At 52.7% G+C, this 20319-nt stretch overlaps 1 long non-coding RNA gene across 1 annotated transcript in view; it reads left to right on the top strand.

The window, feature by feature from the left end:
• Positions 1-3968, top strand: part of LOC146026975 (uncharacterized) — a 7167-nt gene extending 3199 nt beyond the window's left edge. Inside the window, exon 3 of the long non-coding RNA XR_014454603.1 lies at positions 3658-3968. This is a non-coding gene — a long non-coding RNA (uncharacterized LOC146026975). The remainder of the gene's footprint in view (positions 1-3657) is intronic.
• The last annotated feature ends 16351 nt before the right edge of the window (positions 3969-20319 follow it).

The raw sequence follows: 20319 nt of genomic DNA, 5'->3' as shown, positions 1-20319 counted from the left end.
CCCCGTGTGTACGCTGTCCCCTTCAGTGCCCCCCGTGTGTACGCTGTGTCCCGATGTCCCTGTATGTACCCTGTCACCCCCCCCAGTGCCCGCCGTGTGTATGCTGTTCCCCCCACTGCCCGCCGTTTGTATGCTTCCCCCCCCCAGTGCCTGTATGTACCCTGTCACCCCCCCAGTGCCCCCCCGTGTGTACGCTGTCCCCCCAGTGCCCCCCCGTGTGTTCGCTGTCCCCCCCAGTGCCCCCGTGTGTACACTGCCCCCCCCCCCCAGTGCACCCGTGTGTACGCTGTCCCCACCAGTGCCCCCCCATGTGAACTCTGCCCCCCCAGTGCCCCCGGGTGTACGCTGTCCCCCCCAGTGCCCCCGCGTGTACGCTGTCCCCCCCAGTGCCCCCACGTGTACGCTGTCCCCCCCCCAGTGCCCCCGCGTGTACGCTGTCCCCCCAGTGCCCCCGCGTGTACGCTGTCCCCCCCAGTGCTTCCCGTGTGTGTGTACGCTGTCCTCCCCCAGTGCCCCCGTGTTTACCCTGTGCCCCCCGTGTGTACGCTGTCTCCCCCCAGTGACCCCCGTGTGTACGCTGTCTCCCCCCAGTGCCCCCCCCGTGTACACTGTCCCCCCAGTGCCCCCCGCGTGTATGCTGTTGCCCCTGTGTGTGTATGCTGTCTCCCCACCAGTGTGTACGCTGCCCCCCCAGTGCCCCCCGTGTGTACGCTGTCCCCCTCCCAGTGCCCCCCGTGTGTACGCTGTCCCCCTCCCAGTGCCCCCCGTGTGTACGTTGTCCCCCTCCAGTGCCCACCGTGTGTACGCTGTGCCCCCCCCCGTGTATACGCTGTGTACCCCACCGGTGCCCCCATATGTAGGCTGTCGTCCCCCACTGTCGTGTATGCTGTGCGCCCCCATTTGTGTACGCTGTCCCCCCAGTGCCCCCCGTGTGTACGCTGTCCCCCCTAGTGCCCCCCATGTTTACGCTGTCCCCCCATTGCCCCCGTGTGTATGCTGTCCCCCCACAGTGCCCCCCGTGTGTATGCTGTCCCCCCCCAGTGCCCCCATGTGTATGCTGTTGTCCCCCCAGTGCCCCGTGTGTACGCTGTGCCCCCCCATTTGTGTACGCTGTCCCCCCCAGTTCCCCCCGTGTGTACGCTGTCCCCCCAGTGCCCCCCCGTGTGTTCGCTGTCCCCCCAGTGCCCCCGTGTGTACGCTGTCCCCCCAGTTCCCCCCCATGTGTACGCTGTGTCCCCCGTGTGTACGCTGTCCCCTTCAGTGCCCCCCATGTGTACGCTGTGTCCCGATGTCCCTGTATGTACCCTGTCACCCCCCCCAGTGCCCGCTGTGTGTATGCTGTCCCCCCCAGTGCCCGCCGTTTGTACGCTGTCCCCCTCCCAGTGCCCCCCATGTGTACTCTGTCCACCACTGTACTGCAGCTGCACCCAGGTAAATCCGTCCCCCCACTGTCCCTGTGTTTACCCTGTCCCCCACCCCACTATCCCTGTGTGTCCTGACCCCCACCCCACTATCCCTGTGTGTGCCCTGTCCCCCCACTGTCCCTGTATGTACCCTGTCCCCCCAGTGCCCCCGTGTGTACACTGCCCCCCCCCAGTGCACCCGTGTGTACGCTGTCCCCACCAGTGCCCCCCCATGTGAACGCTGCCCCCCCCAGTGCCCCCGCGTGTGCGCTGTCCCCCCCCCAGTGCCCCCGCGTGTGCGCTGTCCCCCCCCAGTGCCCCCGCGTGTGCGCTGTCCCCCCCAGTGCCCCCGCGTGTGCGCTGTCCCCCCCCAGTGCCCCCGCGTGTGCGCTGTCCCCCCCCAGTGCCCCCGCGTGTGCGCTGTCCCCCCCCAGTGCCCCCGCGTGTGCGCTGTCCCCCCCCAGTGCCCCCGCATGTGCGCTGTCCCCCCCAGTGCCCCCGCGTGTACGCTGTCCCCCCCAGTGCCCCCGCGTGTACGCTGTCCCCCCCCAGTGCCCCCGCCGCGTGTACGCTGTCCCCCCCAGTGCCCCCCGCGTGTACGCTGTCCCCCCCAGTGCCCCCCGCGTGTACGCTGTCCCCCCCACGTGTACGCTGTCCCCCCCCAGTGCCCCCGCGTGTACGCTGTCCCCCCCAGTGCCCCCGCGTGTACGCTGTCCCCCCCAGTGCCCCCGCGTGTACGCTGTCCCCCCCAGTGCCCCCGCGTGTACGCTGTCCCCCCCAGTGCCCCCGCGTCCCCCCCAGTGCCCCCGCGTGTACGCTGTCCCCCCCAGTGCTTCCCGTGTGTGTGTACTCTGTCCTCCCCCAGTGCACCCGTGTTTACCCTATGCCCCCCGTGTGTACGCTGTCTCCCCCCAGTGCCCCCCGTGTGTACACAGTGCCCCCCGTGTGTATGCTGTTGCCCCTGTGTGTGTGTATGCTGTCTCCCCACCAGTGTGTACGCTGTCCCCCGTGTGTATGCTGTCCCCCTCCCAGTGCCCCCCGTGTGTACGCTGTCCCCCTCCCAGTGCCCCCCGTGTGTACGCTGTCCCCCTTCCAGTGCCCCCCGTGTGTACGCTGTCCCCCTCCAGTGCCCCCCCGTGTGTACGCTGTGCCCCCCCCCCCCCCGTGTATATGCTGTGTCCCCCACCGGTGCCCCCATATGTACGCTGTCGTCCCCCACAGTGCCCCGTGTATGCTGTGCCCCCCCCCATGTGTACGCTGTCCCCCCTAGTGCCCCCCATGTTTACGCTGTCCCCCCCGTGTGTACGCTGTCCCCCAGTGCCCCCCCATGTGTACGCTGTCCCCCAGTGCCCCCCCATGTGTACGCTGTCCCCCATTACCCCCGTGTGTACGCTGCCCCCCTCCCCCAGTGCCCCCCGTGTGTATGCTGACCCCCCCAGTGCCCCTGTGTGTACTCTGTCCCCCCAGTGCCCCCGTGTGTACCCTGTGCCCCATGTGTACGCTGTCTCCCCCCAGTGCCCCCTGTGTGTATGCTGCCCCCCGTGTGTATGCTGCCCCCCAGTGCCCCCGAGTGTACGCTGTGCCCCCGTGTGTACGCTGCCTCCCCCAGTGCCCCCCGTGTATACGCTGTTCCCCCAGTGCCCCCCGTGTGCATGCAGCCCCCCAGTGCCCCCGTGTGTACGCTGTCCCCCCAGTGCCCCCCGTGTGTACGCTGTGCCCCCGTGTGTACAATTTCTCCCCCCAGTGCCCCCCGTGTGATCGCTGTCCCGCCTAGTTACCCACCATGTGTACACTGTCCCCCCCCCAGTGTCTCCGTGTGTATGCTGTTGCCCCTGTGTGATTATGCTGTCCCTCGCCCAGTGCCCCCATGTGTCTACGCTGTGCCCCCTGTGTGTATGCTGCCCCCCCGTGCCACCCATGTGTACGCTGTCCGCCCCCCAGTGCCCCCGTGTGTGTACGCTGTCCCCTCAGTGCCCCCCGTATATGTACGCTGCTCCCCCGTATGTGTACGCTGACCCCCCCCCCAGTGCTTCCCGTGTGTGTGTACGCTGTCCCCCTGGCATCCTACATTCTCTACCATCCAGCCAGGGGACATGGCCGCCCGCCCGCCCGCCAGCCAGCAACTCCTATCCACGGCATCTTACATCCCCTACCATCCAGGCCGGGGACGTGCTTGCCTGGCCGCCCGCCTGCAGCTCCTAAAGCTGAGCCCTTTATTATTATTGTTAATATTATTATTATATTTCCTGCCCAGACTCTGTCCTCCCCATGCTGCCGCCGGGACCAGGTTCAGGCGCTTCCACAGCCTGCGGCCTAACAATCTGGTGAAGCTCCGGCCTTGAGTTGCCTCCGCCTCCCGGAAGACAGAAAGCAGCCACCCGGGCCATCAGTGGAACAGCTGCACCCAGGTAAATCCATCCCCCCACTATCCCTGTGTGTGCCCTGTCCCCCATCCCCACTATCCCTGTGTGTACCCTGTCCCCCACACCACTATACCTGTGCATACCCTGTCCCCCCCACTGTCCCTGCATGTACCCTGCCCCCTCAGTGCCCGCCGTGTGTACGCTGCCCCCCCCAGTGCCCGCCGTGTGTACGCTGCCCCCCCCAATGCCCGCTGCCCCCCCAGTGCCCCCTGTGTGTATGCTGTCCCGTCCCAGTGTCCCCGTGTGTACGCTGTCCCCCCCACCCCAGTGCCCCGTGTGTACGCTGTCTTTCCCCCAGTGCCCCGGTGTGTATGCTGTCCCCCCACAGTGCCCCCCATGTGTATGCTGTCCCCCCCAGTGTCCCGTGTGTACGCTGCCCTCCCAGTGCCCCCGTGTGTACGCTGCCCCCACCAGTACCCGGTGCCCCCCGTGTGTACGCTGTCTTTCCCCCAGTGCCCCTGTGTGTATGCTGTCCCCCCACAGTGCCCCCCATGTGTATGCTGTCCCCCCCAGTGTCCCGTGTGTACGCTGCCCCCCCAGTGCCCCCGTGTGTACGCTGCCCCCACCAGTACCCAGTGCCCTCGTGTGTACGCTGTCCCCTCCAGTGCCCTCGTGTGTACGCTGTCCCCTCCAGTGCCCTCGTGTGTACGCTGTCCCCTCCAGTGCCCTCGTGTGTACGCTGTCCCCCCCAGTGCCCTCGTGTGTACGCTGTCCCCCCCAGTGCCCTCGTGTGTACGCTGTCCCCCCCAGTGCCCTCGTGTGTACGCTGTCCCCCCCAGTGCCCCACGTGTGTACGCTGCCCCCCCAGTGCCCCACGTGTGTACGCTGTCCCCCCACAGTGCCCCCCATGTGTACGCTTGCCCCCCATGTGTACGCTGTCCCCCCACAGTGCCCCCCATGTGTACGCTGTCCCCCCACAGTGCCCCCCATGTGTACGCTGTCCCCCCCAGTGCCCCGTGTGTATGCTGTTGTCCCCCCCAGTGCCCCCATACGTGTGCCCCCCCATTTGTGTACGCTGTCCCCCCCAGTGCCCCCCATTTGTGTACGCTGTGCCCCCCGTGTGTACGCTGTCCCCCCCAGTGCCCCGTGTGTGCGCTGTCCCACCCAGTGCCCCCGTGTGTATGCTGTCCCCCCCAGTGCCCCCCCATGTGTACGCTGTGCCCCCCGTGTGTACGCTGTCCCCCCCAGTGCCCCCGTGTGTACGCTGTCCCCCCAGTGCCCCCGTGTGTACGCTGTCCCCCCCAGTGCCTCCGTGTGTACGCTGTCCCCCCCAGTGCCCCCGTGTGTACGCTGCCCCCCCATGCCCCACGTGTGTACGCTGCCCCCCCAGTGCCCCACGTGTGTACGCTGCCCCCCCAGTGCCCCACGTGTGTACGCTGCCCCCCCAGTGCCCCACGTGTGTACGCTGCCCCCCCCAGTGCCCCACGTGTGTACGCTGTCCCCCCACAGTGCCCCCGTGTGTACGCTGTCCCCCCACAGTGCCCCCCATGTGTGCGCTATCCCCCCACAGTGCCCCCCATGTGTACACTGTCCCCCCACAGTGCCCCCCATGTGTACGCTGTCCCCCCCAGTGCCCCGTGTGTATGCTGTTGTCCCCCCCAGTGCCCCCATGTGTACGTGTGCCCCCCCCCATTTGTGTACGCTGTCCCCCCCAGTGCCCCCCCATTTGTGTACGCTGTCCCCCCCAGTGCCCCCCGTGTGTACGCTGTCCCCCCCCAGTGCCCCCGTGTGTGCGCTGTCCCCCCCAGTGCCCCCCGTGTGTATGCTGTCCCCCCCAGTGCCTCGTGTGTACGCTGTACCCCCAGTGCCCCCCCATGTGTACGCTGTGCCCCCCGTGTGTACGCTTTTCCCCTCCAGTGCCCCCCGTGTGTACGCAGTCCCCCCAGTGCCCCCGTGTGTACGCTGTCCCCCCCAGTGCCCCCGTGTGCACGCTGTGCCCCCCAGTGCCCCTTGTGCATAAGCTGTGCCCCCCCTATGTGTATCCCATGTGTACATTGCCCTCCTTCAATTCCCTACAGTAAAGCTTCTACACTCTGGGTGCCATGCTCATTGCCAGGGGTTTCATGGGATGGATGTCTTGCCTGTTGACAGGGGTTTCATGCACTGGGACGGGTGTCATACTCAATGCCAGGGGTTTGTAATGCTTGTGGCCGGGGGTAATGCTCATTGCCAGGGGTGTGTTATCATTAAACATTTAAAAAATCTAATTTTATTCTTACACTGAAATTTAAAATAAAAATAAATTGAAAAAAGCTATGAAATTCTATTGACAAAAAACCTTACGGTTTCACACGTCCCATTAAGGCTTCTTACACATGATCTGGCATTTCTGAAACCTGTTGTAACTCTTCCACTCAAACGCCAAAAAGCAATGAAATTACGATCATTAAGGCTGACGCCTTAATGGACGTATTCCTTGCGCAATACAGATATGGTACGCCATCACAGCCTGTGGGTAAGTGCAGATTCAGCACTCTCACAGAGTGAGATTGCTGTCACTCACACAATGGTGGAGCTGCTAATTCACAGATTTGTGTGCTCATTGGAATACACACATGCAGTCTATGCAACTGAAGGTCTGAGCAGTAAACAGAGCCGAGAGGATGGGGTAAAAGTGGTGTTGATTGGGGTAGGAGGCAGTGTGGTGCAGATGGGGAGGAATAGAAATGCGTAGTGTTGTGGGAAGGCTAAGCAGCACTGATGGGGGACAAACGAAGCAGATGGGTGGAAAACAGTGGCACAGATTGGGGAAGGTAAGACAGAGTGATGCGATTGGATGGGAAACAGAGGAGCAGTTGGAGGAAAGACAGCACTGATGGGTGAGGGGGTTTGGAGCAAAGGGGATAAAGGGAAAACAGAGCAGCACAGATGAAGAGGGGAGACAGCAGTACAGATGGAAGGAAACTGTGTAATGGATGAGGTGGGCAGAGCAGCCTGGATTGAGGGGGAGACAGAGTATCACTAATAGAGGGGAAGCCAGTGGCACATATAGAAGGAAACAGTGGCATCTGTGTGGAAAGACAGGGCAGCGCAGATGGGGAAAGACACATTGGTGCAGATGAGGCAATACACACAGCAGTAGGTATCGGAGAAGAGAGAACAGCATGACGGCGTATAGGGGAAGAAAGTGTAGATGCATAGTAATTGGGAGTATTATAGTTTTTGCAATTATGAAAGATGTTTTTGGTAACTGCATGTGAATACTAAATGAAATGGATATACTCTATGTAGTGAGTGTGAAAGATGTTGGACCCTGGGATAGTTTTAGTAATAGTGTTTATTCTAGCACCTGCCATCTTTGAAAACCTATGCAGTTCCTCTACCCTATCTGGGGTGTTGCTGTCTGCTGTAGTGTTTCTAGCAAAGGTCTAGTTTGCAGTGCTAATATACAGACCACACTGTGCTAGAAGCACTACAGCAGACAGCTACACCCCAGGCAGGGAAGAGGAACTGCATGGGTTTTCAAAGATGGTGGGTGCTAGAATGAACATTATAGTAACTCAGAGGTATAGACAGTTTTACATGATTGCGGGTACTTACAGTATTAGGATGAGTGCGCCACATAACTACTCAGACCTTCAGTTGCATAGACTGCATGTGTGTATTCCAATGAGCACACAAATCTGTGAATTAGCAGCTCCACCATTGTGTGAGTGACAGCAATCTCACTCTGTGAGAGTGCTGAATCTGCACTTACCCACAGGCTGTGATGGCGTACCATATCTGTATTGCGCAAGGAATACGTCCATTAAGGCGTCAGCCTTAATGATCGTAATTTCATTGCTTTTTGGCGTTTGAGTGGAAGAGTTACAACAGGTTTCAGAAATGCCAGATCATGTGTAAGAAGCCTTAATGGGACGTGTGAAACCGTAAGGTTTTTTGTCAATAGAATATATATATATGTGTATATATATATATATATATACATATATATACACACATATATATATATATATATATGTGTGTATATATATATATATATATATATATATATTTATTCAGTACATATATTTATTTTTACTGTGCAGCTTGATGCTGCTGCTGCGGGGGGGAGGGGGGAGGAGGGCAGCGCTGCTGCGCTGAGCTGCCTGCTGCCGGGGGAGCCGGGGGAGCTGCTGCTGCTGCCGGGTGAGTGCCCGGCGGGTGCGAGGGGGGGGCTGCACATCGGTGGTGATCGGTGCTGTACTTGACAGCACCGATCACCACCGATCCCTGTGTTACCGAGCGGCTTAGCCGCCGGTAACACAGGAAACGCTGTGAATGGCTGTTCAGATTTGAACAGCCAATCACAGCGATCGCCGACCGGGGGGGGCACCCCTGCCCCCCCTGGGCGGCGAGGGGGGATGTCTGCTGTCAGGGACAGCAGACATCACCTAACTGTCACTGCGTCTATAGACGCAGTGACAGTTAGAAGCCATGACGTACATTTACGGCATGTGTCGGGAAGTACTTCCCGACCATGACGTAAATGTACGTCAAATGTCGGGAAGGGGTTAAATAAAAAAGGGTAAGGAAGATCTCCCGCAGGATGTTGTCCACCTCCTCCTGGTGCTGTTCAGTGTCTGTAGTGAAGGGATAAAAAACAAAAATTAATATATAACATACACAAATGTTTGTTGTATTTGTACATAATAAAAAGTTGTGAGTTATGTGTGAAGGCCACATACATTTTTAAACTACATTGAAGATGGGTCTGCTGTAAACACAGTACTAAAAAATAATATGTTAACACACACATACTGTACATAGTAAATAACATTAATTAAATTACTCCTTCTTTGATGAATGTATGCTGTATCCCAATTGTTAGTTTGGTTTTGGGGGACTCTCCTCTAACCTCACAATTAGGCTGTGCTATTTAAGGGTTATGACATTGTTGCGGCTTAAGCACTCCTTACTATTTTAAATTTAGGACATTGCTGTACAAATTATAGGCCTAAAGCTATGTTTGTAAAGCATGCATCCGCATGGCCTCACACACTATTAACAAAACAATCTATAAATTTATGTTGCACATCATGCTGGGAACTGGAGTTACCCAACACCTGGACCCACATAACTACAACACCACTAATATCGGATATCTCATTGGATGTACTGTTATGTCAATTATTCAAGGGGTGAGGCATGGCCACACTCCAAAAAACCACCAAGGGGACCCTTGTTCCTGGAGAAGGACAGGCCACACCTCATGGTCGCCCTGCAGTGATATTTTGCAACTAATGTTGATGTTGGATACACATATGTGGTTGTTGTGATTGTTTATGTGTAGAAATGTGTAGGTAAACATTAGACACATTATTTACTTACGGCTAGTTGAGCCATCCTGCTCGCCGCTGGTTGGGTGTGCGGTGGTTGGGGGGGTCAGGAGCAAGGGGGATGGGATAGGACTTGGGATACTGGTAGTGGGTGTGAGTGGGGATTGGAGAGGTTTGGGGGTGGGTGGTGGAGAGGTGTAGGGGGGTTGGAAATGGGGTGGGGAGGGGGTGGGGGTAGGGGTGTGGGTGGGGGTTGGGGAGGGGGTTGGGGTGGGGGTTGGGGAGGGGGTGGGGGTTGGGGTGTGGGTGGGGGTTGGGGAGGGGGTGGGGGTTGGGGAGGGGGTGGGGGAAGGGGATGGCGAAATTTGGTGGGCCCCAGCTTGACCCATTGTCTCCTCCTCTTCCTCCTCCTCTTCTTCCTCCTCCTCTTCCTCCTCCTCTTCCTCCTCCTCCTCTTCCTCCTCCTCTTCCTCCTCCTCTTCCGGCTGCTCCTGGGCTGCCTGCTCCTGGGCTGCCTGGTCCCGGGCTGCCTGCTCCCGGGCTTCTATGCGGGCTCTTGCCCGTGCTGAAATGTTCATGTTGATGGCATAGAAATCGAAGATGGGGTTTCATAAAAAAGGGGGAAAGAAAAATTCACATTAGTCATGCTCATAACCTTCCAAATTATCATTGCTGTTATATTTCAGACATTTATCATGCAAACTAATTGATATGCTACACCCAAAAACTGAGCAACTACTTAAACCCCCCCCTATACACCCCCTATACACCCCATATACACCCCATATACACCCCCTATACACCCCATATACACCCCATATACACCCCCTATACACCCCATATACACCCCCTATACACCCATATACACCCCATATACACCCCCTATACACCCCATATACACCCCATATACACCCCCTATACACCCATATACACCCCATATACACCCATATACACCCCATATACACCCCCTATACACCCATATACACCCCATATACACCCCCTATACACCCATATACACCCCATATACACCCCCTATACACCCATATACACCCCATATACACCCCCTATACACCCATATACACCCCATATACACCCCCTATACACCCATATACACCCCATATACACCCCCTATACACCCATATACACCCCATATACACCCCCTATACACCCATATACATCCCATATACACCCCCTATACACCCCATATACACCCACATACTCAGGAACATATTTATAAAAAGTACAGAAAACATTTGCAAAAAAACGCAGACATACTAGTAATAAAAACTTACATCGGGCAATATGGCAGCGAAGTGTCGATAATAAGACTGGCTGCCGCCGGCGCAGGTCAGACCAGCGCCGCTCCACTTGGCCCAGGCTTCTGCGGACGCCGGTCCGGCTGTAGATTAGGCGGCGGGCAGCAGTATACGCCCGCCGCTTGTCCATGTTGGACACATATGGGCCCCTGGGCCCCAGGTGACGGTCCATGACCTCAACCAAGGCCAACAGCTCCTGGGTCGAAAACGCCCTAGCCCTGGTTGAAGTCATAGTGGCAATGGCGCAGTTAATAATTGCAGGTACATATATCACTTTTGGTGCTTGCTGATTGGTGTAAAAAATTGTTTGTTTGGTATTAACTTTATTAATCCTTCTTACATTAACAAACTGGATGCGAATAGAAACTTACGCGGACCGTTCCGATATACACACACCATAACCAACAGCATGCATTCAATGTATAGAGAGGAACTGTATATACAGTGTGCGGAAAATAATACACGCAACCGTCTACTAATAAATACGCTGCTTAAAGGGCACAATACACCGATTTCCATGGAGAGACGTACTGTATATACAGTGTGCGGAAAATAATACACGCAACCGTCTACTAATAAATACGCTGCTTAAAGGGCACAATACACCGATTTCCATGGAGAGACGTACTGTATATACAGTGTGCGGAAAATAATACACGCAACCGTCTACTAATAAATACGCTGCTAAAAGGGGCACAATGCAACATGTTGGTGTATGACAATTTCATACTCATTACATATGTAAGGAAAGCATTATAACGTGATGTTTTGAAATGTGACTCACAAAGCATACACGAACTCCAACAGATACCAGCTGACAACACTCATCATTGAAATGACAGGTGCACACATTTCACGATGTAGCACACAATGCTCCACAACCTGTGTATGTGCATATACAGGTGATTGATCAGGTGCGTTGAGACCTGCGTAATTTAAGCGGGAATTATCGGCGGGAAATATCGGCGTAAATGAGCAACTACATTGAGGGGAAAAATATACGCCCCCTTGTTCATGGCGGGAGATTAACATATAAATATTCAGTCAGATGCAGGCCAGAATTGCTGCAAACATGTCTAGTTCAGACGATTCCGCAGCTGAGGACGCTCTCCAGAGAGCAAGAGCAGAATCCTTGCTTGAAAGGTTGAGGCAGAGGGAGCAGGAGAGGACAAGGAGGACCCAAGACCAAGGGGGCCCCTCAATAACAGCCACTACTGCAATGCCACCAGCTCCACAAGGGCCAAGCAACCAGCCAGAACAAGAGGTTGCATCTCTCCAAACAGGTGTGACCCAGCAGGTGCATGGTGAGAGAACTGGGGCCACCAGAAAACAAGCTGCAACATCTAGGGTGAGGACTGAGCAGGATACCACCACCAGAAAGAGAAACCCTGCATTTGTAGAGGCAGAATTAAGAATTTTAGTGCCCAGGGCACGCGAATGGATAGAATTGCCAACCAGGAAGCCGGGTGCCAGTGCAAAGAGAAACCTTTGGGACAAGATCACAGAGGAAGTGAACCAGGTGTCACCAGTGGTCAAAGATTGGCTAGCGGTGAAGAAAAGGCAAGTGTGTTTGTCCCCCTGATAATGTCATATGTGTGTATATATGTTACATGTATGTTTTGCGAATAATAGAAAGGTGTGTTTGTAGATAGTGCTACACTTCAATGTCACATGTGAACACAACCATGTCTAATAACCCACATTGATATCTGAAACATGCACCATTGGTGTGATGTAAGGTTATGGGCACAGTTCTGCTCATGTGAAGTATGTGATGGGACAAGAGAAAGTGTGTTTTTGAAAGAGTTGTTGTAACATGTTCCATATGATGCTACTGAAACAAGAATGACCAAACTGTGCACATGTAGCTGGTGAGAAACTACACATCCCAGTATGCCATCCCATAGTTAAATTACTCCATAATAACCACACTGTCAAGCTATGGTGGAATGTGTAGTTTCACAACAGGTGGAGGTGCATAATTTGGCCATGGATGATGTCATTTCTGCATAGTGATCTATGTATGTGCATTTAGTGGCCTAATGAATGAGATGAGACACTGAAATGCCTCCTAATGGAGACATTAATGTGTGTGTGGGACACATATGGCTACAAAACAAAAGATCACCCACACTAGGAAATGTCACGTAGCACAGTGGTGCACATATCTCATGGTGATATTTGTATTTTTAAACTTGTAGGTGGACTGACTTCAAAACGGCAATGAAGAGGAAGATGACTGACCGGTACAACCACAGCATGTCCACCGGGAGAGGGCCTATGCCCGATCATTTGGAGTATACCCCCCTGGAGCAGGACGCCTTGGACGTCATTGATGTGGCCGAGGTCAGGGGGATCTCCAATATGGACAGTGAGCTCCCGGCGGAGGTCTTTGCTGCTGCTTTTGATGGTAAGTCACAGTAATGCATTGTATTTTGAAAGATATTTTTTAGTGCGTATGTGATGGTGACATTGTTTTCAATTATTATCCTAGCAGAAGCAGAAACCCAGGATGAACCGGCAGCATCTTCCTCTGCAGAGCCACAGGTGGAGCAAGTGGTCCAGCCTCCACCAAGACGACACCCCCAGCCCCAGCCACAGGAGACATGGGATGAGTGCGTGATGGTGATGCTGGAGAGGATCGAGCAGCAAGGGGTGGATGCTGCGATCCGTCAGCAGCAGGTTGGGGAATTTCTGGCGGAGTGGAAGGCCACAAACAGGCAGCAGTGTGAGGCCTTGAACCGCATGAATGACACTCTGGCGGCTGGCATGCAAAGCATTGGCCAACACCTCAGCCGCCAGAATGAACTTCTTGCGGAGCTGCTGACCACCGCCAGGTCCCTAAGGGACAATCCCCCATCTGCTGGCCCACCCCAAGCTGCTCCCCAACCTTCCACCTCTGCTGACCCTCCTGTGTCCACTAGGGGAAGACGCCGCAAGCCAGCTGAGCCAAAGGCCCCTGTCCCCAAGGCCCCATCTAAAAGGGGGAAAAAAGGGCCCAAATAATGAGACCTGGTTCACTTCCTCTGTGGTTGGACCCCAAATGTTTAAATTGCACTGGACATCCACTTCCTGAGTTGGCCATCTATCCATTTTTGTGCCATGGGCATTAAAGTTCTTATTTTGACCTCTACAAATGCAGGATAAATTTTTGGTGGTGTGTATCTTGCTTAGTATTCACCCTGGTTGTTGCAGTACGTATTCTGGTGTCCCCATTTCTTTCACCATTGCATTTGCAGGGTAACACATGTTTGGAGATATGCAACCTCTTGTTCTGGCTGTTGTTTTATTTTTGTGTCTATTTCATTTGTTTATTTGATTTATGACATGAAAGTGTCAAATAAGCTGTGATGCTGAACAGCAAATAAATTTATTTTACCAATTAAAACAAAATTGTTGTATGTGTAATTTCTTGTGTGAAACAAATACTATATTTATGTGTACTTACTGACCAGGGTATTTTTGAACATTTGTTGAAGTGTGGTAGAAGTTTCCCATGTGTAACCCTCTCCATGGCCATTCCCATGTTCCTATCCAACTTTTCCCTGCTAATTAGTTTGTGTCAGCACATGTGCAGAGCAACTTAATAGGTGAGAAAGCAGTTTGTGTGCAGGTGAGGTAGCTCCTACAGTAGTAGGTAAAAGCAGGTCCAGAACAATGCTTTCCTCATGGAGTGGGTGAGGCAGACAAACAAGGGTGAAAAGGTACATTTGTGTAGGAATGCATATGTGTCCTCCCTAAAAAAAGATGTGTGAATCGGCCAAACATGAGAAAATTGCTTGTGAACAAACATGTATAACTTTTTAAATATATATGATTTTACAGTGTCAGAAGCAGATGTAGGAATCCTTTGTTAGAGAGATGTGAGTGCAATAATGTGATTGGTGGCATCTTACATCCAGAGTGTAGTCAAATCCAATTCATAGCAGATCAGATAGTGGTACAGTTCTGTATTTTGGGTACTATACAAAGATTGTGTGCAAAATAGTGGGCATGGGCTTAAAAAATTGCTGAAACATCCTTTGTAGGTGTTAGATGTGGTTTATGTTATTGTATCATAAATACAAAACCTATGTTTGTATTAGAGTGAACACGTTGACACATGTCGACTTGTGTAGATTGAGTGTGCTACTGTGTAAAGTCTATGAAAGCACGTAGTGAATGTGTCTAACTGTTTAGCAAATACCTACCTTAGCATATATAAGCAGGTCTTAAAAAGATTCTTACCTTAAATTAAACAAACCTTTAAATGTCGAGAAGTATAGAAAGATAAGCTTCCAAGGTGTTTGAGTGCTGTGTGTGGCTTGCAGGTAGTGAAATCATGGTTTGGACTTAATAGACTGCAGCATTGCTTATTACATTCAGGTGTATGTGTTTGAGTAGTAATCAGCGTTAATTAGCAAACCCAGGCGCACGCTGGCATGCGGTATCTGTAGGGGTGGTCTGAGCTGGCGGTTGGCGGCCGCCTGTTTGGTGTCCGAAATGAACGGTGCTTTAGGCGATCGTGCGGTAGTAGCACCGCTCATTTTTGCTGCACACCACCGTGTACGCCCATATTTACGCCCATTTTCCCTCATTATTTCGGCCGCTCCCCTCAACACGCCCCTATGCCGCCCCCAATACCCGTACTCTCGCGTACAGGTTTTTTCGCACGGTGAGACCCGTCCGTAAGCGTTGGTGAGTGTTCGCGCCTGCGCATTAGCGAATCTGCGCATGCGCAGATCATGGAAAACCCCGGAACGTACGCGTACGGCCCGGCCGCACCAACCAGAATAAGGCCCTATGACAGAAGAAAGGATTCTGTCTTCCGACTTAGTTTATAATCCTTTAAGGTAGTAGATAGAACTATCCCTGTAGGCTCTTTCTTATTACTGATGAGAAAAACTGACTTTTACACTTCAAGCTCCTGAATGTCCTGTGGTTAAAGACGGTATAGCTGTGGTTATTGATAACTAGGGATGGGAGGAGCTTAAGTGATGATCCCTGTCACTTCGATATCCTAGGTTCTCAATCCTTAACTCCTTTCTGCTACCACTGTTACAAATAATCTGTATCCTTTCACCGTGACTGTGTCGACTTGGTGATCGTGTAGCCTGTACACTAAATAGCTTTTTACACTAAGCTCTGTCCTGTGCTGTGATGTGGCTGTAGAGAGGTGGGTACAATAGCTGTCAGACTCTCTCTTGTTGGCCTGCTCTGTATAACTATAGCATGTAAGGGGGTTAGGCAACAGCGATCCCTCCCCATATATTATATGGTGACAGTCTCAGCTCTGCTACTTGGGGCTGGCTCCACTCACTTGAACGCTTGGGGCAGGCCTAACTGCGTCACCGCCTCTCCCTCTGTTCATCCACGCCTACCAAGGATTGGTCGTCCTGTAGGCCGCACCTCTCCGCCCTCCATTACCATTTGCGGCTGCTCTGGGTCCGCCCACTCTCCTTCCCGGCCTCTGTCACAACTCCGCCCAGCGCCGGCCTTCTCCTCCTCGGCTCACCTTGCTATTGGCGACCGCAGCTCCGGGTCCGCCCAGCGGGCGGTGTCACGCCGCACGGCGGATTCAGTGTCACCGGAATGGAGATGGACACCGAATCACCGGAGCGCAGTGCAGGGCAGTCGGGATGCAGCTATCTCGGTAGGACCCGCACAATCACTTTGGCGCTGCCGTTTACTCCCTGCGCAGCTCTCTGCTCAATCTCTCTCTGGCTCCAACTGACTCTCTCCGTTAATGGCTGCAGCCTTTTTAAGGCAGGTTCCCCGTGCTTCCCCCTGGGTACTGGTTAGTCCTCCTGCCATAAAACTTTATTGCATTGTTCTTGTCAGGGCTGTGCAGGCGTTACATTTCCACTCAGCGGTGTTACCCCTACACAGTGTTCACATAAGCCTTCCTCTCTACCTGTTGTCTGAGTCTCTGTGCGATGAGGGTATTACATGCCTCCCCGGCAGAAGGATGCCAGTCCTCGGGCATCTTTGAAGTTACTCCGTACTTTTAAATCAGTCTTTCCTCCACACTTTTATACACATATATACATATATACAGCTTCAGTAAGGGTTAGATTACAATTTTGATTTAAAACATTTTTACCAAACGCATGCCCTAAACCCGATATCTCAGGGGTGGTATACCCCTGGTGCTACGTTCTGACTTTCTAAGCACTACAGTGTCATTAGTGTCCTCAATTTGATCCACTATAATACGAGTGTCCAGTTCACGTTCCACAGATGGTTCTACTTGCGATGGAGCAATCATTTTCTTGGTAATATTCAATGAACTTGGCCCACACATAAACAATAGTAAGTCCATTGGATCATGGAACGGTATGTTTCCAATGGATTTTGGTATATTTGGCGAATGTTTAGAGGTGAAAGCAGGAACTTCAGCTGGACACAACTTTAGTTGGTCCCTAGGCACCGTAATGATGGGACCGTCTTCATTTCGTTGAATTTGATAAGCCTGTAAGTCCTTATCTGGCAACCTGACTACTGAGTAGGGTTCCTCTTCCCACGTAACGTCCAGTTTACTAGTTCTGCGCATCTTTCTCTTCAAGACTTTATCACCGACCTTTAAAGGATCCGCTCTAGCGTTGATATTGTAGTTCCGTTCCTGCCGAAGGTGCACCATTTCCATCCGTTTTTGCAGAATTTTCCAGGCAACCCCTATTCGTCGTTGGTGTTCATCTACCCACTCAGTGCGGAAGTTCTTTGCCTCAGTCACTCCAGAACCCAATTCGACATCTTTGGGCAATTTTCTGTGCCGTCCAAACATCAAATAAAATGGGGTGAAGCCCGTAGAGCAGTGCTCCGTATTGTTGTATAAGTATACTAGCTCAGCCAAGACGACAGGCCAATGTGAGCGTTGCTCTGTGGAGAGGCTTCTCATCATGCTAATTATCGTTTGATTCGCCCGTTCACACAAGCCATTGCACTGCAGGTGGTAAGCCGTTGTTCGCAATTTCTTACACGCATACAGCCTGCAGAGTTCATGAAAGACTTGTGCTTCGAATGCGGGTCCCTGATCTGTCAAAATTTGCTCGGGGTATCCATAAGGCCTAACTAAGTATCTCAACAGGACCTCTGCTGTGGTCTTTGCAGTCAGATCCTTAACTGGAACGGCTATTAGAAACTTGCTGTAATGATCTACTATTGTTAATGCATATTGGACCCCGTTGGACGCCATTTCCAGTTTCACATGGTCCAGGACAATCAATTCCAGCGGTTGGTGACTCTTGATCGGGCAGAGGGGACCATTCTGATCTTGCTTGGGATGTTTCTTTAGATTGCAGGCCACACAATTCCGGCACCATTGTTCGACATCTGCTCGCATGTTGACCCAAAAGTATATTTTCCGTAGGACCGCCTCTGTCTTCTGTGAGCCGAAATGCCCAGATTGGTCGTGGTAGGCCTTCAGTAGGAGTCGAGACACTTGCTGTGGGACGACTTTCTGTACAATGGACCGATGAGTACCGGGGTCAAGGCTGATCCGTAATAACAAGCCACGTTGCAATTGGAAGCGGCCCTGTTGTCTTAGCAACTTGATTAGTTCTGGGTCGGCCCTATCCCTTTGCGATTTGGTCAATCGGATTTTGTTTTTCATTATGCCGATTAACTCTTGTAGTACTTAGCTCTCTTTCTGTACGGCCTCGCAATCAAAGTTTACGGATCCCACATCCAAGTCAACGGAGTTCAGGCCTTCATTGGCAGTTACTGGCCCCGAGGTTACAAGTAAGGAATCTCTCTTAGAGGGATACGAGTATGGAATTTCCACCTCTTCTTCCTGATCTCTTTCCAGCTCTGTAACATCTTGAGTTGGAAGTCGGGACAGCGCGTCAGCGTTACCATTCAACTTGCCACTTCTGTATTCAACGGTGTACCGGAAGTTGGCCAGTCTGGACAACCATCTTTGTTCTAATGCCCCCAGATGAGCAGTGTGTAAGTGGGCTAATGGATTATTATCTGTCACTATGACAAAAGAGGTGGCTGAAAGGTAATTTTTGAATTTTTCCGAGATAGCCCATACAAGGGCCAGGAGTTCAAGTTTGAAAGTGCTATAATTCTCTGTGTTTCTTTCAGTCTTCCGCAGACCTCTACTTTCGTAGGCTATTACCCATTCTTTTCTCTCCTGTATTTGGGCCAGTACTGCCCCGAGTCCTTGATGACTTGCATCCGTGTAAACACAAAAGGGTTTGGAATAATCTGGATTGGCCAACAGTGGCGCTTCTATCAGGGCTGTTTTGAGTTGCTGGAATGATGCTTGTTGTTTTTCAGTCCACACTACTGGGGATGTACTTCTTCGCTCCCGGCCTGTTTTGCCTCGTAACAGTTCGTGAAGTGGGGCGGCTATCTTAGCAAAGTATTCAATGAATCGTCTGTAATAGCCCGCGAAGCCTAGGAAACTGCGGACTTCTTTCACTGTAGTGGGAATGGGCCAATCCCGCACTACTCCGATTTTGTCAGGGTCTGGTGGAACTCCTTCTTCACTAACGATATGTCCCAGATAGTGGTTTGAGCTTCAGTCCACTCTGAGCTAGACGGCCAAACACATAATCCAGATGTTGCAGGTGCTGTTCAAAACTTTTAGAAAAGATTATAATGTCGTTGAGATATAGCAAGACTAACTCGAAGATGCAGTGACCGAGACAATGCTCCATTACTCGTTGAAAGGTGGCTGGGGCTTTGCACAAGCCAAAAGGCATGCGAGTGAATTCAAAGAGGCCCATTGGTGTTGTAAACGCTGTTTTTTCTTTATCCTCAGGGTCCATCGGAATTTGCCAATATCCGCTGGTCAAATCAAGAGTTGAAAAGTATTTGGCGGTCTTGAGGGCAGTTAAGGATTCCTCTATCCGGGGTAAGGGATAAGCATCTTTATGGGTAATGGCATTCAACTTTCTGTAATCTATACAGAACCGAAGGCTTCCATCTTTTTTTTTAACAAGGACAATTGGAGCTGCCCAAGGACTGCAACTTTCGTGGATTACACCGGTTTCTTTCATTTCGGCTAACATCTTCCGTACAGGTTGGTAGAGTGTTGGAGGTAAAGGCCGGTGTCTTTCTTTGATGGGCGGGTGAGTACCCGTTGGTATTCGATGATGTATATCTTCCGCTTTCCCGAAGTCAGAAGGGTATTGACTAAATGTGGCCGCATTCTTCTATACGATGCCGAGGACTTCTTCTTTTTTTCCGTCTGGGTATTGTCATCCCCTATCTGAATATCAGACCACCACTTAGGCCCACAGTCAGGTGACACTGCCTGTCCAGCGATATGCTCCTGGAGGTTTTCTGAATCCCTCCCTTCCACCACATCTTGAAAGTTGATTGGGACAATGCTGGCTATTGGGCAGTTCTTGAAGAGTCTAATGGGGTAATTATGAGGGTTCAATACTCGAATAGGGACCCTTCCTCTGTCAACCGTGGCTAAAGTTCTGGCCACAGCAAAAGGGTTCCGCCCCTCGAGATCACAGGATTCCAGGACAGCCTCGTAGTCTTGACCTCCAGGTCCAATCTTTGCTTTACACCATACGATGTGTTCGGAGTTTGGCCTGAGAATTACTGGACGTCGATCGACAATTCTTGCCTTGCCCGCTTCGCCCTGGCTGTTTACAAACTTATGCTGTCCCACCAGTACTCTAACAGCTCGTTGCAAAGCCTTTCTTTCTTTCGGGGTGGCGAGACGCATTTCCTCCTTCAGGAGGTCTACCAATTCTTCTGGACAATTCCTCAGGGTATTCATGCCTAATATAACGGGCGGCATGTGTTGATTCTGTACTGTGGTAACCAAGAATCCTTGTTTCTCCAATTTGGTCGCTCCAAGGCACAGCTCTGCTTCCCAGTATCCTTTAATATGAATCTGTTGGCCGTTGCTGGCTATCAGCTGTAGCCAATTAGTGGGTACTTTTCGGAGCTCTTCTTTTTTCCAGTATTTGGC

The sequence above is a fragment of the Crinia signifera genome, chromosome 8 (assembly GCF_055691185.1).
Source record: "Crinia signifera chromosome 8, ASM5569118v1, whole genome shotgun sequence".
Taxonomy (NCBI): domain Eukaryota; kingdom Metazoa; phylum Chordata; class Amphibia; order Anura; family Myobatrachidae; genus Crinia; species Crinia signifera.
This window is presented reverse-complemented; position numbering and strand designations above follow the sequence as displayed.